The sequence below is a fragment of the Mus caroli genome, unplaced genomic scaffold (assembly GCF_978045245.1).
Source record: "Mus caroli unplaced genomic scaffold, Mus_caroli_1 scaffold_7, whole genome shotgun sequence".
NCBI classification, from domain to species: Eukaryota; Metazoa; Chordata; class Mammalia; order Rodentia; family Muridae; genus Mus; species Mus caroli.
The window spans coordinates 117,025,696-117,039,329 of NW_028227262.1; the positions used below are offsets into that span (position 1 = coordinate 117,025,696).

The 13,634-nt window shown below is 48.5% G+C and overlaps 1 protein-coding gene across 2 annotated transcripts in view; it reads left to right on the forward strand.

Annotated features, from left to right (window-relative positions):
- Nucleotides 1-1,518: 1,518 nt before the first annotated feature.
- Plxna4 (plexin A4) overlaps nucleotides 1,519-13,634 on the forward strand; it is a 454,144-nt gene continuing 442,028 nt past the window's right edge. For both annotated transcript variants that reach the window (XM_029478188.2, XM_021164546.3), the window contains exon 1: nucleotides 1,519-2,455. The gene's annotated coding sequence lies outside the window, so the exon portion shown is untranslated. The remainder of the gene's footprint in view (nucleotides 2,456-13,634) is intronic.

The window sequence follows — 13,634 nt, forward strand, 5'->3', positions numbered from 1 at the left end:
ATATTGTGTGCTTTATCTCGGGTCTGGGATCCAGCGTTTCAGAGAAGAGAGGAGCCAGATCAATGTATTACAGGGAGCTAATAAGATAACCCTTGCTGTTTTCTGGGCCATGGGATGCTCAGCAGACAACCAGAGCCTAACAGGGCTCCATGCTGTCTCCTGGAACACCCTGTAACTAGAGAAATGTCTGGCTGGCTGGCTTCTTCATGCTTACACTTGATTCATTGTGTCCTTCTGATGGGAGCACTTTCAACAAGGTCCTGGGTGGGAAGTCCAACCCGACCCAACTGTGCTACCTGCCCGGAAGCTTGTCCAACTTGTCACCTCGAAAGTCTACCGAGGGTATAACTTTGATTTCTGTGAAAACATTACCCCTATAAGAAGGGGAAGGAATTTAGACCACTGTCAACCTTTTCCTAGTAAGCAGATTCTGAGAGGTTTTGGTGGGAGGGACAGTTATGCACAGGAAGTCACTGAGGTTGAAGAAAAGTGTCATGGGAGAGTGGGTCAGGAACCCCAAACCATATAACATCCTGGAGAGGTCTTTCTTTGATGAATGGCTAGTCTTACTGGACTTGGTGGACAGAGCCATTTCCTTGAACTTAGCATACAGAGTTGGGTAGACAAATAGGTGGGCATCCTTTTGAAAATTGTTTTATTTTTATTTATTTATTTTGGTCGTTGGGCTCATTAATTGGAGGGGGTCTTTGTAGAGATATTCTAGATAGTGCAGCCTCACCTATTTCCCTGCCTGCCAGATGCTCTCTCAATTTAAGCAACCTCAGGATTTCTTCCTTTGGGCTTCTGAAACTATTCTGATGTTGGCAATGTCTGGGTTATGTTTAGGACATGGCCCAGGATCTAGGGCTTCAGAGACAGTGAAGCAAGGTCAGCCTCTGGACAGATCAGGTTACCTAACAAGCTCTGTGGCATTGGCCATTCATTTCTGTCCTAGGACTAGAAGAAACCTTGGGTTTGGGCATCCTCTAGTGCTCTGTGTAGGATTACCTTGGTTGATGGGGCTGGACAGGGATTCTAGGTTAGGAATGGATGTATGTTTGGCTGGTGTCTGTTAAGAACACCCAGAAGTGCCTCTGACCGCCCGCACCACATGCCTGCTTGGGAGTATGCCCCGATCCAAGTGCACTTGGTGGCACCATATATGCACCACTCTGCCCTGTATCTCCACCGCCAGGGTGACTCGAGGAAGCCAAGAAGACCCAGGGGGTGTCTGCAAACGTCCACACTGGGGAGAACAGGCGGGCCAGTGGCGGCAGCGTGCGGGGAAGCGCCCCCTGCCCCCTCTGCCGGCCGCTCTACCTTGGTCTAGATGTCAGTCGCGAGCTCCGAGCCAGCTAGCGAGCCAGAGAGGGAGCGGCGGCGGCGGCGGCGGCGGCAGCGGCGGCGGCGGCGGCGGCGGGCCGCGGGCGGCGGGGAGGGGAGGAGGCGAGGAGAGGGAGGGAGGAAGGGAAGCAGGGAGGGCGGGAGGGAGGAGAGGAGGACCCAGAGAGCGCCAGGCAGCTGGAGTTTTTGCAGCGCTTGGCCGGGCTTCAATGCACAGCAGCAGCGAGCCGCGGCGGCAGCAGGCAGCCCGGGAGCTCCGGCGGCGGCCGAGCCAGCGGCGGCCCCGCTCCCTGCCCCCTGCAAACTTTGCGAGCAGCCCGCCCGGGGGGCCGGGGACGCGCCTAGGAGGCTCGGCTTGGACTACGGCCGCGCTCTTGGCCGCCGCAGCGCTAGCCGCCGCCGTCGCTGCTACCACCGCAGCTCCGCGCCTCCCCGGGGAGCTGCCGGCGGCTTCCGAGGCCCCCCAGCCCCGGCCCCTGGGCACTGCCCGGCTAGTCCCCGGCTAGGGTTGGGGGCGACAGCGGTGCAGCCAGCCCCGGGCTGCCAGGGGGTGGCCGTCACTGCCCAGAGAGGCGCGCAGAGGATCGGAGAGCGCTCCCCGGCGGGTCCCCAACGTACTCGCCGCCGCGCCCGGGCAGCGGCCCGACCCGGCTAGCATGGGCGGCGCGGAGTGACGCCGCCGTGCCCGCTTGGCATCAAGGACATTCAGCCCGCGGGGGTGGGGACGAAGGGGGGCAGCCCCGCGTCGCCGCCGCAGCCCCTGAGAGCCACCGCTGTCGCTGCTTGGGCTCCGGGGCTGGATGGAAGATAGGGGTGCTTGGAATTGATCTTCATTTCCTGACCTTTTTGTTGGACATTACGCCCACCTTGGACGCTGCAAGAGGAGCTGTCAAGCCCGGCAGGCTCTGGTTTGGCCCCCTCCGTTTTTCTCTGCTGCTCGTGGCTTCCCCGTGCCTCGGTGGAGTATTTGCGTTCGGGGCTGGGGCTGGAGGAGGAAGCCACACGCGCGCACACGCACACGTTCAGAGGAGGGCGAGAGGCAGCGGTACAGGCACCATCTGCAGTGTCAATGCGGCGCTGGGGCTGAAGGAGGGAAACGCCGCGCTTCCAGGTAAGGAGCCGCCGGCCGGGCGCAGGGCCAGCTGGGCAGAGCGGGCGGAGGTGGCGAGTCCGGTCCCGGAGTCCTCGCCTGCTCCGAGGCAGCCCACTACACACACACACACACACACACACACACACACACACACACACACACACACGCGCAAAACACAAATCGCGTGCGCGCACACACACATACTCACACACCAGGCACACACTGCGCTCACGCACCTGCCCACGTCCCACCTGGACACCCGCGTAGGTGCATCGCAGCCGGAGCAGGGATTTCCCGTGTTCTTCTCCTCTCCGGACCTAGACTTCTCTTCCCCAGGACTTTCAGGGTGGGATTCAGTAAATGACTGACTCTCCTATCCAGCCTGGTAGGATGAGGGAGCGATTTTGCTGTTTCTAGCTCCTTTCATTTCCTAACTGGTTTTTATAAGACAGGAGAAGTCATGGGAGGTCTTACGAGACCCGCCCAGTGCAATTGTGCCCCTTAGCTTTTTGGACACTCGGAGATTTTTTTGCTTTTAAATAGGAGAAAGGCAGAGAGATATTTAAAGGGCAGAGAACTGGAGATCTTGGTGATCGGGTGCCTGGGAGGAGGCCACATAGGCAACTGGGGCTGCAGTTCTGTAGGGCGGCGCATATGGAACAGACTCTGCGATTCCCCAGTAAAGGCAGCACACACGCCTTTCCGAAGCGTGGCACTGCTTCCCCGGAATGCGCCGGGATTTCAGGCAGGGAGGGGCTTTAACATCAAAGCTAGAGTGTTCCTTGTCTAGGGAGGATGCTGCGGTCCTTTAAGGAGGATCAGACCTTATTCATTTTGCCAGTCACCGGTAGACAACAAGCAGACAGGGCTTAAGGGACACATGTTTGTGGCCAACCCCTCACTTCCTTATCCTTCTCTGTGTATGTGAGGCAACACCCCCCTGTGCCTTTAGTTAACACCTGTCACATGTCTTTTGGGGTGTGTGTCTGAGAACTAGGAGGGAGAGTAGAGATGGATTTAGACTTATGGAGAAAGGACTGTGAAGACGATATCCACTTTATAAGGTATTTGGTCTATTAGTGTATCCCAGGTACCTTAGGCTACTAGTGTAACCCAGAGTCTAGATCCTCTGAATGCAGGACTGCTCTCCAGAAACCAATGGTTCAAGTTGTACTTCCCCAGAGCTCCCTGTCTCCACCGCCCCAGTTTCAGAGCCTGCTCATTTTGAAAGTTCCTAGAATGGATGGGAGTGTGTGTGTGTGTGTGTGTTGAAATTCCAAAGGGCTTTTTTTTATGGCTCCCCTATTAGAGTATCAGACAGACTTCTTTCGGGGCTCAATTATTGCAAGAAGAATGGAAGAATCAAATAAATCATTATTTTAGGCTTGAATACATATATATAACAAGTTTCTATGTTTCTATAGCTGTCCCTTTGTGTATTTTGTTGTTGCTTGTTTGTTTTTGTCATCCTGGCAAAAATGGGAATTGTTTCTATCCTCTTTATAAAAGAGTAGAACTCCCTCCCACCCCACCCCCACACACCTGGCCAAAGTCTTTGGTTAGGCCTATGTGGAAGAGCAGATGCCCCGGGAGAGAAGCAGAATTCCTGTTGTGTGTGGTGTAAGCTGCTCTTTGATTGACTGAGAAATGTATAAACCAGAATAAAGGAAAGCTCTCCACAATGGGAGAACCCAGATCGCAAAGAGACATTATTTTCTTTTTAAGAATGGTGCGTGTGTACACATCTAGTTATACACTTGCATTCTTAGAGCCTTGCCAAATGCAGTCAGCTTGTACAAGCTCAGGTGACAGGGGGTGTCTACTTCTGACAGACATTGGCACATTTTGGCATGCCCACACTTGGAGTGTGTGGCTGGGAAGGACCCGTGTACGCATACATATGGCTGTGGCACATGGTTTGTAACAGACAGCGAATTACAGTGACGGGGAGTATCTCTCAGAGAGGCATCCCCCCACCTGCCTGTGAGACCAGGAAGCTAGGGTGCAGATCATCCCACAACAGACTTCTGCTTCTTTCTCTGCCTCCCTCTTTCCTTTTTCATACATTTTGCAGCCTCAGGATCTATCTGTCATTCTAATGCAAAGACAACTGTCATTATGCTGGTTATAAGCTAAGCACTGGAGCTCAAAAGAATCTGCACACTTTCTGCACTTGCTATTGGTTTCTGGGAAAAGATCGACAGTAATTAACATCTTGTGTATGTTTGTATGTTTTGTTTTCATTTCCTGGCTCTTTTGCCCATCCCTGGAGTATACCGTATACTGCAGTATCACTGCTCCACCATTCTTCTGTGGGCTTTTAAGTTCTCTGGTCTGCACCGGAGGGCACTCAGTTGCATGGTTTAGAAAAGGCCCAGGCACAAATGCTTCTTTTCGATCAACCTCATTAAGCTGGAGATTGTTCTGGAAGCATGCCTGTGAACCCCAGGCCTGGATCACCCATGATCTGATCTGCTTCTTCACTAAGTCCTGCATGGCCCCTTCCCTCTCCCCCTGAAAATGTTTTAGGGAGGAATTTTGCTCCTAGGCAGCCAATTCGCTCTGCTCTCCTTCCCTGTCTCTATTCTCCTGCTTCAGCTCTGCTCCCTGCAGACAGGCAAATCTGCATGGCAGAATCTGCCTACACTTGGCCTACAGATCCTTTTAATCACAAGGAGGGATGCTGGCAATTAAGTGGGGGTGGGGGTGGGGGCTCCTAGGGTGGTAGCATTCCTACCTTGGGGAGAGAGCTCAGGGGGTTGGGTTAGTAACTGCTCTGAGCTCCTAGGTATTACGGGGCTTTGATGGAAAGAAATTATAGCAAGCGTCTCTCCTCCCAGCCAGCTAGGGGGCATTTCTTAGCAGCTTTAGCCCAGTCTTACCAGAGAAGGCACTGTACAGACAATGCACAGTGGAGACCTGTTGGAGTGGCTCTCTGACTGTGATGGGGTGAATGCTGTGATGCGATCTTGGCTTTGATTACTCTGTGCCCAGTGTGTCAACCTCTCCTTTCCTCTTTATTTGTGTCCAGGGCTCCCTGATGGGAAACCAGTTCAGACCCTGGGCAGCTGTTCAGGGTTCATTTCTTTCCCTTGACACCCCCTTTCCTTGTTCAAAGCCCTGTTCCTCCCTCTCCACACGCTTGTGAATCCACCTTCTAGCTTTGTGTTTGTATCTACCAGCCCATTTGTCCTCAGATGTGCAGCACCCCACGAAATCAATATAACATGAATTTAATGACAGCTGGATGATTAAATGTTATTTATATTTAAGAGCGGTATTTAAAAAAGACATCGTGCTAATAAATCAAAGGGCTGTTTGGGAGATGCACATGATAAGGGTAATTGCCCTAGAGGCTCCAATGAGCAATGCTTGGTCCACACGGAGCCCTGCAGACACTGTCTCTGTAAAGGCTAGTCCTTGCTCTTCCCTCCCCTAACACCCACCTGATCCCCTCTCACTGTCCTGACTTACTCTGGGTTTCCCTCCCACCCTCGCTTCCCAGACTGCAGACATTCTAGTTATGACAGGAAGGTGGAGCCAGCAAGGAGACTGGAGCTGGCTCTGCCGCTAAGTGAGAAGAGGTGGATCTGAAAAGGGAAGGCAAGCAGGGGTCCAGATTCCCCACTGGAGGCCAGTTCCAGAAGAAGGAGGCTGCTTCTCCACTTGCTGTGAAACAGAATAGCTTCTAGAAAGTCCTGAGTGAGAGCCCTGTCCTATGACCATGCGGCATCAGGGTCCCCAGGGAAGCAGTTGTGAGAATAGTAGTTTTGGTTAGAGCCCTTATGAAAATTCAGGAACGGAAAATAATACTAATTATTTGTGAAGTGTTTGTGCAGCACTTCCTTTGAACTCAAATCATTTGAGTGCTCTAGATGGGGTTGCTCCTTTAATTCCCATGAGCACCCTAAGAGGTAGTGGCTACTGGAGTCCCTATATCCCCCTGAAGGAACTGGGATGAGGGAGGTTAAGGACTTTGTTCCAAGTCACACAGCCACCAAGTGGTGGAAGCAAGTCTCAGTGCTAAGCAGTCTGACCTGGCTGCGAGGGTATAGGTACTCAGTATGTTGTCTCCCCTTGCTAAGTGAGTGGGGGAGTGTAGTGGGAGTTGTACCTTCTCCTTTGGATTATCTCTGACCCCAAGCAAAATTTCCTATTCTTTGAGCTTCAACTTCCCTATTAGTTAAGGGGATAGAGTCTTACCCTTGGCTGATGGTAGAGTAGAAAGTTTCATGGGCTTTTTCTAGCAGACCATTCAGGCTGGCTGTTACTTTATTTGGAAATTTCTATTTTTCCTCTGTAGAAAACACAAAAGGTGTGGCTAAGGGAATGAACGAAGTCTCTGCCTTTGCTTTGGATTTGGGGAATCTCCAGGGATGGTTGGGATCTGGCTTTTTCTAGTGAGTATTTCAAATTGCTGGTATTGTGGAAATGACACTCTCCCACTGAATGCTGAAAGTAGCCTGTAAGGTGGGGATTGCGGATTGCCATTTTGATGGCATAAGAACTTAGGCTGAGATGACAGTTAAAGATGCCAGAGGCCCCAGGTTGCTAGGCAACAGATGGCCAGTTCACTCTAAGGCCTGGATTCAGGCGATGACACTGCTCACAGGTGGTGCTCTGTAGTTGTTCTTTCATTCATTCATTGGTTCTCAGGATCTAAGCTTAGGATCTAAGCAGGAAAATATCATGTAATCGTAGGTGGAGGTTTGTGCCAATGGCCCGCACAGGGAGGCTAATCCTACAGCTGTAATGCAATTTGGAATTTAGAATAGAGAAGAAGAAGAGGATGAAGAAGAGGAGGAAGAGGAAGAAGAGGAGGAGGAAGAGGAAAAGGAAGAAGAAGGTAGAGAGGATACAGGATGAGTGGAGACACTAGGAATCATATTAAGATATTAATAGATGTACAATAGGGCCCTGGGAAGCTAGGTACCATGGTGGGTACATCCCATCCCAAAGTCAGAACTCTGCAGAATTGGCCTCTCTGGTGTGCAGACTCTTGGGCACAGAAAAGAGAGTGGTTATGGATTCCTTCCAACTAAACTTTTATTCCATGCATGATGTAATTTTCTTCCCCATGACCCCCACCCCCACAATGTGCAGTGTAGAAACTTCTGCTAAATTCAGGGTGTCTAGAAGATGCTTAGAATTTTATCACTCTGGGACCAGAGTGGGGAGACAGAAAGGACTCATATTTAAGCCAACAGGTGCCTGTGAGTTCAGAAGCACCCTAGGAGCCTGAGGCTGTAAGCTGGAATATCCACTCCCCTCCACGGTGGCTTCCCCATGAACCAGGATTCGTAACAGCAAATTGGATTTTAGGATGTTTTGTCACTCCAACACAAAACACATCACTAGCTAAGAGGATCTTGTCTCCACAGTCAATGTGCCGACCCCAGCCTAAGCACAGTCAATTCCCCAGTTCTCACAAGAAAAAGTCTTTCATTATGAAGCGGGAGCAGAGGAGCGATTGAAGCCTGGTCACTGAAAGTACAGCAATTGTAAATCTTTCCTGCTCATTGCTGCAGACCAGCACTTCCGGGCAGACTGGCCCATGGAACCCTTGTAAGAACAAGACTCACTTCCCGTGGTCCAGGGAAGATCCCCGAACCAGAAGGTGAACAAACTCGCACTTGAGTTTGGCTCAGAGGCCATGAGGGGGGAAAGTAAGCAAAGCAGAATTGGGGGGTTGTTTTTCTTCACTTGGGTACCAGGCACTGGGTGTTCTACTGAACCAGTCCATGGGGCATGTCAACATGGCAGATGGCAGGAGGTTCTTTTTCTTACTCTTCATCTCAGTCTTGCTTCTGGAAGGTAATACCAACAAGAGAGCAAATATTCCCAAAGTCAATTCTATGGATGTGAGGATAGATGCTTTATGAACCAAAGTTGCTAGGTCTAGTAGTTTGAGACACTAGGTATAAAACGGGATTCCTAAATGAGATTCCTGCTGTAGGATTTCTTAGAGACTTTAACATACCGGCATGTTCCACTGTGGTGTAGCCCTGGAATCCATCAATGTAAACACTGTCATGTGTGTACATATGAATGTCTACATGGTTTTTGTGTATGTGTGTTTATAAACATATACACATATACATGTTCATATGTATGCCCATGTATCTGCTTGCATATGTGGAAGCCAGAGGTTAACCCTGAGAATCTTCTTCAGTTGATCTCTGTGATCTTACATTTTTTTTTTTTTGAGACAGGCTCTCTCACTGAACCTTGAACTTTCCAATTTGGTGGGACTAGCTACCCAGCAAGCCACAGGAACTTCCTGTCTGCAGTCCTAGTGCTGAGATCACAGCGCATGTTGCTGTGTTTGGCTTCTTTATGTGGGTACAGGAGATTGAACTCAGGTCTTCATGCTTGCATGTGAGCACTTTACTGACTAAGCCATTTCTGTAGCCTATGTTTTCTTGTGTCCTTATTATTAAATAAATACTTTCAGCTGAATTTTTATAACCAAGTCTTGGGTTCTGGTGACCGTGAGGTCTCCAGGTCCTCAGAACTGTATCTGTGGCCTCAGCATCTGCTGAGATATCCCCATACCTGCCCTTCCCTTTGCCCTTCCAAGGCAGTAGGATTTCTCAGGCATGTGGACATGTGGATTCATAAATGACCCCTATGTGTTCTTTTTGCTTAAAAGCCACTGGTGTTATAGGAAAGATAGGCTTTGGATATAGCAAAATGTAAATCTCAGCTTGATCATCTACCAGAAAAGGGACGTTTGGAGAGATCAGCTTATGTTCAGCGCTACCAGTTACAAAATTAGGGGGTTGTTCTAGAATGGTAATTTTAAAAATATTTAATATAAAGTAGAGGAACTCCTTGCTCAACTGAAATTTTATATGAAACCATAGTGCCCAAGAGAAGCACAAACAGTATTGTTCTGGTTAAAAATGGAGATGCTTGGATTTGCCCCCTAGCCTGTTGTCCCTCACCCCTGATCTCAGCCTAGCTTCCCCTGAAGCTGGTGAGACATCACTTTATTGAGGGATGGTCAGGCCCAGGAGCTGGACCTCTGTGGTTCCTCCTCCTGACAATAGAACCAGACCTTTGTTCCAAAGGAAGAAAGCCAGTGATACCTTTAGGATAAGAAGGTTGGCATGAGTTGTCACATGGACAGGGGTAGGGAGATGGGGACAGAGAATGGCTGAAGCTGGAAACTGTGTGGGATAGGACATATATGGGGAAATGTATCGGGGAAATGTATCAGATGAGTCTTGTGTAAAGAACTCTCCAAATTCATAGGGCTGTGGCAGCCTTAGCCAACCACACTGTGGGACCTAGCACACACTCCTAGCTGAAGCCACGTTAGGAATGAATGCTGGTATTCCTTAGGGCTATTGCTACATTGTTTTTGCTCTTGTCGGTGAAATCATTTTATGACTTATAATTAGATAACACTGATAAAATTATCGAGTTGGTCATATTAACGATAAGAGGAGATACTGGACAAGTATCAATACCTTTCCCTGATGTTGAGATATATTAGCCCCAGGAGTGCCTTCTTCAGTGGGATGTGGGGATCACAGGCACTTCTGCTCATGTGAGCTGATGGCACAGCTGCTGGGAAGGCCAGGATAGAAACAAATGACCTGTCTTCCCTCTTAGATTTGAGTACTGTTGTGAGTATTGACGTGTGGTACAATAGAGGGTATTTCTGCATAACCTATTTCTTTAAGTTGTCGCCACTAGTCAGCTCTGTCCGCTCTGATGTTTATTTTATTTTATTTTATTTTTTATTTTTTTAACTCTTGCACTTTGAAGCTCTTCTGAGGTCAAGCTGGGCAGAGGCCCAGTGATCACACAGTGCTTGTGACCTCTCTCTCAGCTCTCTTCCCCATTAGAGGCTGACCCGGCTTCCTCCCCTAAATGCTCTTGCCTTTATCTACTGACTGCTGTGAACAACTCACTGGCACAGATTAGGGTCTTCAGAGTAGCCTGCCTGAGGTCTGTGCTCCACCCCTGCTTGAAAGCATATCTTGTGCAATCAGGAACTCCATTCGTTCTCTCCCACAATGACAAAGAAGCTGTTGCCAGCAAGGGCAGTGTGACAATTGAAATCATGTACAACCTGCTCTCTGTATCCATGGGTTCCACATCTGTGGTTTCGACTAACTGTGCATTGAAAATATTAAAAACAATTGTAATGCTGCCGTTAGGCGAACAGACTCCTTTCCTTCTTATTATTTCCTACACAATGCAGCATAGCAACCATCTATGTGGCCTTCCCATTGTATTGGTGTTCAAAGTGATCGAGAGATGATTTAAAGTATATAGGGCTATAGGCCTATGCTGCATGTATGCAAGTATTACATCACTCTATAGTCTTGAGTATCCGCAGAGGTTTTTATCCATGAAGTGTGGGGTTGTCCTTGAACCAACTACTTGCAGATGCCAAGGGATGACTAGATTTCTTAAGTCCTAGATTGAAAGGAACCATATAATACTTCTCTTATACTCAGCCCAACCCAGAGTATCCTCTTTAGGTGATCAGTAAGTATTTGCTGAACGCATAGAATGAGGATAGATAGGGTGAGGTGGGCTCTTCATGTTGATGGGCATGGAATCAAAGTATTACTCTTTGTGTGAAACTCACTGTGGGTTAGAGGCTGATAGACGGAGAGGGATGGCCAAGCTAGTTTACCCAGAGCCTTCTAAAGACTAGTACACTGGCTGTCCTCTCTTCATGTGTCAGTGAAAAACGTACACAGCCAATCATGTTCTGCAGATACCTTCTCTTGTGTCCTCTCTATCTAGAGATGCATAGCAAGTTTATTAAAGGTAAAGGAGGCTTGCTAGGAGAAACCTGTATTGTTAACCAAATGTTTTCTAGTTTCTTTGGCAGAGGCTTTGTGTGGATGTATTTCAACCTGCTGACATCGCCTGGAATGAGGGTTTCACTGGGTAGCAAACATTTTTGGGATGGGCATGTACTTCAGTGTTTGCTTAGCATGTGAAAGATGCAGGCTTTGTTCCATAACTAGAGGAATTGGAGAGAAATGATGATGATGAGGAGGAGGAGGAGGAAGAAGAGGAAGAAGAGGAAGAGGAGAAGGAGAAGGAGAAGGAGGAGGATTATGACAATGAAGGGGAGGCAGTGGCAGAGGCAACATTTTAGGAGATGGTGTCTTTCAATGGAACACTTGTAAGTTCAAGGTCATCTTGGAGGGAACCATGTTAGCCAGAGGAATCTACTGTATTGGGAAAGTAAAGACTAGTGAAGTCCAGATGTCAGAGATGCCACCCACCTCTTGTCCCTGTCATTTGCTTTTGAGAGGCTCGAAATGAACGAATATTTGGAGAACTAACTTTTGTGAGCATGACCATGGTCTGTAGGCAGGTGCCCACTTGTGCAGGGATTGTTTTCAGATGTGGGAAAGCAGCCCTGGCAGATGATGGGCTTGTTTCCAACAAGTGGTACTCTCCTGTTGCACCTCATTGATCAAGGTGGATGTCTGCAAAGCGTGTGAGTAATGACATTTACCTTTTCCATCTCCCTCAACCCCAGCTGCACTTAAAGAAAACAGACCTTCATTTGTATAGCTGGCAAAGAGAAATGGCCTTTATTAACAAATGAGGCTTGCATTAAGGCACACATCTCTAAATTGTGAATAGTTGAAAGCAGTTTTCTCCTGGGATATGTTGGGGAGCCTTGGCCATCCTCAAGGGGAATGAAGGTTTGTGATTGGACTGTAATTTTTGTGGCTTTAACCATGAAAGTGACCCAGAGGTTGTATTTCCTATAGAAGTCATTTTTTTCACCTATTATTCATCTTATGTAGGTAAATGATGTGTGTGTGTGTATACATGTGCATACAAGTACACATGCCGGGGAGGGGGCTGTGAACTGAAGTCCTGGGAGATTTTGTAGTTTGACTGGTGAGAACATGATAATTTCAGAGAGTCAGAACATTGCAGTTAGAGAACCCAAATCATCTTGGTTTATCTTTAGATATTTACTGGCCACCCCTCTATCTGACTTACCATCCTTCTGACTACCAAGTAAAAACATTCAGAATATATTCTTAGTAAACCATTAGCTTCCATCAGCCCCAAAGCTAAGAATGTCATCAGATAGCATTTAAAAACCTATATAAAAGTTCCTCCCAGCTTGCTGTATCCCACCTGCCGGTGGTCTAATGAACGCTCTGATTCATGACTGCCTTTTGATCTGTGTTCACACCAGTTCATGTAACCATTTCCATGATAGACCATGTCAACTGAGGCCATGCAGACCTGTGTTTCCAGACCACACTCATATATGGGTCGGTATAAAGTCTCTTTTTTAGCCTTGGGAGGGACAGTTGTGTTTGGCATTCACAAAGGTACCATTCCAGTGGTGTTTGGCCAGGGACATCAACTAACAAGCCACTTGCCCAATTGTTGGGCCTGCAGTACTCTCAGTCTGTAATCTAGTTCCAGAGAGACTAACAGTTGCTAACACATACACACACCGCAACAGAACTCCCCTGAGACCCATTCATAATGCACCACACCAGTGATTCTATCAGCGTTAAACTGTTTGGTGACTGAGTTTAGAATTATAGGAATCGGGGAAATGAATTAGCAGTAAATCAAGTCCCAGCTGAGTTCAAACCCAACTGCGGTGAGTTTTAAATTTAAACTATCTTGCTCTGATGAAGCAGTTGTAAGTCAAGCGCCGGAGCTCTGTTGCTCTCGACCTAGGAGAAGCATGGCAGCCATCCTTTGAGGGAAAAACCCTGAGAACAGCTTGTATTGATTCCTAGTCATGTTGGGAAATTGCCACTTCATTTTTCCTTATAAACTGTTGGCTCTCTCTCTCTCTCTCTCTCTCTCTCTCTCTCTCTCTCTCTCCTTGAAGTAGGAATCCTATTTGCAGGGACATAGCGGAAGGCAGATGGGAGAGGGGCTTAGGCTCACAGGGGGATTATTCATCAGTTTCTCTTTCGCCCTGCCCATGCCAAGTCATACAGAAGGGGAATCTGGGGCTGAGGATGGTGTCGTGTGTCTTGTTTTCCTGATTGGGACATACTTGAGTCTTCTTTCTGGGAGATTCACACAGCCAATCAACAAAGAGAACAAACAGTCCGAGGAAGCAGCAGACTTCCATGTTACTGGTGTCAGTTGTGGTATAATAAGAAGCCATTTATGTAAGTTACAGGGTCCTCTGACTGGAGCTTGTCGGAAATGTGGCTACAGTTAT